The following is a 3,713-nucleotide window of genomic DNA, read 5'->3' as shown; positions in this document are numbered from 1 at the left end:
ACAGGTCGAACATAATGAATACCAAACGAGTTTAAAGTTGTGTTGAACAAGAATTTCCACTCCAGACCAAACAGACAGAATCTAATGACAATTCTTACAAGTAAACTCGGGGGCCATCCTTGAGATGATTCAAGTTTGGACAATCTTATCCCTAAATCTGAGGGATGTGTCGACTGAGCCATGATTATCACTTTAAAAAAAACCCAGGATTGAATTTTGCAACCAAAATATAATAAGGAAAAACATAATCTTAAATCTCAATTCATTCAAAGGCAACTCAGAAAACCCAGAAAACTAGTTTACATGTGGATCATGGTTTCTGAAGTTATTTTTTTGGCTAAAACTGAAGGTTTTTTTTTTTTAAAAAATATATTTGTAACAAATATTAACCCTTTCTCTCTTTAACAGTAATTAATTATGGAGGAAAAAAGAAAAAAAAGAGAGAGAGTAGAATGATTCTGAAAAATAACAAAAATATCATTTTCACACTCATCATAATGATAATGCAGAGTGTGCATAGAGTGGCAAGGAGAATGACAATTCTAGTAGAGGTTGCTATCTCCATTATTTGTCCTAAGACTCGTTCACTTGTAACTTTTCTCTGCAATTTTTATTTTTGACTATTCATCTTATAATTCTTTCTTACCTACCACGTGCATTGAGAGGCCTACAACAGCCAATAATTTAGGTGGTTACGCCACACAGCGAACAATCAGCTTGATGGGCTCTCCTCTTGCAAGCATCCCTGAGCTAGGGCTTTTGTACGAGCTTGCTAGCTGTGTTCATGACATTTCTTTTTCTGTGAGCTTAAAGGCAATCTAACATTTTTGTGTCGTAGGATCTTCAAGTACACACTCCTCTCTGTAACGAAGCATCTGGGTCCACTAATAAAAATTATTGATAGCATTAGGTGGATTTGCAGGAGACAATTATTAGGCATGCAATTTTTTTTCATGGTTAAATTTATTTCATTCTGTGGTCTCGACTCTTGGGGTTATGTTAATTTAGTTAGCCCAGAAGAACTACATTTGTCATTTTAACATCTTTATGGGCCTTCAAAGTAGCAAACCTACATTTGTTTTATCTAGAGGGCGTTTTAATAATATTTAAAAAATATATATTATTAAAAAAAAACTAAAAAAAAAAAGAGGCAATGTGACCTGGTAGTAGAGGTATTTAAAAAAATCAACTAACTAATTAAACTATAAAAACTAAGAAAAATTATTAATAATATTTAAAAAAAACTAATCAAATCAATTAAAAAAAAACTCGATTTGATTTAATTTTTGTTTTAGAAACTAAAACTAGGTAACTGAACCAGACCAAACATTTGATAAAGACTTAAATCCACTTTAAAAACAAGTATATAAATAAAAAAATAAGCTAACTTAAGTTTCTCAATTCTAAAATTTCTCCCCCTTGCCCACTAAAAATAGTAGTAAGGACTCAAAACTCAACTCAATTCTATTAACAAGATAAACCTATTAACACTAATTTTTTTTTTTTTATTGTTATTGGAATGTGGCAAAACAACCACTTTCTCTCTTATTTTTCTTTTCTGGTGATTTTCTCTTTGCTCTCTCAAACTCAAGGAATAAAACATAAAATGAATTAGGTTTAGGATCAAAATGTGCATTACAAAAACCTTGTGGACCAAATATTCATCAATTGAATATTTATGGACTAAAATGATTTTTTTCATGTGCAAAAGAAAAAAGACCCCATTTTTTGTTTTTGAATTTTTTAAAATTATTTTTACACTACCAATTTAAATCAAATTTTATCAAGTCAGGCTCTAACTTATTTTTAAAATTGTATCTAACATTTTGAATTCACAAGAATATATAAAGAATAGATAATCTCAGCACATAAAATATTATAAAGATAACATGCAAGGATGAAATTAAAAATTAAAATTTTTTTATTATCAAAATTAAAAAAATTGGCATTGTTTAATGAATGGTATCATCCAAAGCAACACACAGTAAAAAAGAGGTATTGTTTCAGCGTTATTGTATAATATTCATGTCCCTGGTGATCCGGAAGCTTTTGTCTTGTATGAAAGTTAATAGCTTTTTTGTCCCTGAAAGTAAATGATATATTTTATACACATGTCAACAAAATATAAATATGAAATTAAAGGGATGCATAGTTATTAGATACAATTTAAAAATTGATTAAAAAACTAAGTTGAATTATTCGGTCAATTTAGGTTAATTATTTTTATTAGGATATGATAATATTTCATTTATTTGTTTGTTTTTTTTTAGCTGTTGACTCGATTAAGCATTCAAGCACTATAAGGAAAAAGAAGCTAATGAGTGTTTTTAGTTGCATGTTAAGCATTATTTCAATGTATTCATTATATTTCATTTATTGTTAAATTGAGTTAAGAAAATGAATAAAAATAAAATATTTAAATAAAAATCAATAACATTTATTAAATATATTCAATAATTATTATTTTATATGGTAATATTTTAATTTTTTTATAAATAAATTATAGGGAAATCATTAATTAATTAGAAAAATATTAAATAACTCTTAATAAATGTAAAAGCATCCGCTTACCTGGATCCATTATAAAAGCATGGTTGGAGATTTATCTCCACCTATCTGCAGGAAATTTAATTAGCAGCTATCAAAATATGTAGCTTTTGACCTAGAGTAATTTGCAAGTGCCATTTCATCAAAAACATTAAAGAATCTATGGAAGTCTCTCTTTGTGCATTCGCTAGAAGGCTAAAGCACTGGTTGATCAACTAATAAGGATTTGTTTGCTTCGTGAAAAGAGATTTTATGGAAATTATTTTTTTAATTTTTTTTATGTTTGTTTATTATTAAAAAAATTTAGCAAAATTTTTTTTAAAATTTTTTGGCCCCGTTTATTTGTTGGAAAGTAGTTTTCTTTTGAAAAGTAAATTCTGACAAAGTGAATTCCAGAAAAGTGAATTACTTTATGATATTTGGTAGTGTAATGGAAAATAAATTAGAAAACAGTTTCTAATATTTGGTTATGTCATAAAAAATTAGATGGAAAATAACTTATTAATATTTTTTTTTAATTTTATTAAAATAATAAAGAACAAATCTTACAAATTAACTAGTTAAATGAGAATGAAATTGAAAAAAATATAATTTCATAAATTATCTCAAATAAAATAAATAATAATCAAAATAATAGAGATAAAATCTAAAAAATTAAAAAAATAAATGATAAAGAAATTAAAATAATAATAATCAATATTTCATAAATTATTTTAAATAAAATAAGTAACAATCAAAGGAATGAGGATTAAATTTGATAGATAAAAAATTTCAATAAAAAAAATGATAAGGAAAAAATAAATAGCAATTATAAAAATAAGAACCAAAGTTAATATAAAAATTAAATGTTAAGAGATGAAATTGAAAAATAAATATTTAAATCAAAATATATATAATAATCTAAAGTTTAAGGATCAAATTTGGTATAATCAGTAAATAATGACATTTCTAAATTTTTCACACCTTCCAGAAAGTATTTTCCCCCAAAATTTTTCAGGAAAATAGTTTCCTGAAAACCAAGCCAAAGTTTTTTTTGACTGGAAAGTGTTTTTTGTTGGCCAACTTTGCTAACAACAAACAAACACAAAAAAGTTTAGAAAGTAATTTCCTTAAAATCACTTTTTGGAAAACAAACACATCTAAAAAGAAAAATACTTTCATGAAAA

The sequence above is a fragment of the Populus euphratica genome, unplaced genomic scaffold, assembly GCF_000495115.2.
Source record: "Populus euphratica unplaced genomic scaffold, PopEup_1.0 scaffold1077.1, whole genome shotgun sequence".
Taxonomy (NCBI): domain Eukaryota; kingdom Viridiplantae; phylum Streptophyta; class Magnoliopsida; order Malpighiales; family Salicaceae; genus Populus; species Populus euphratica.
This window is presented reverse-complemented; position numbering follows the sequence as displayed.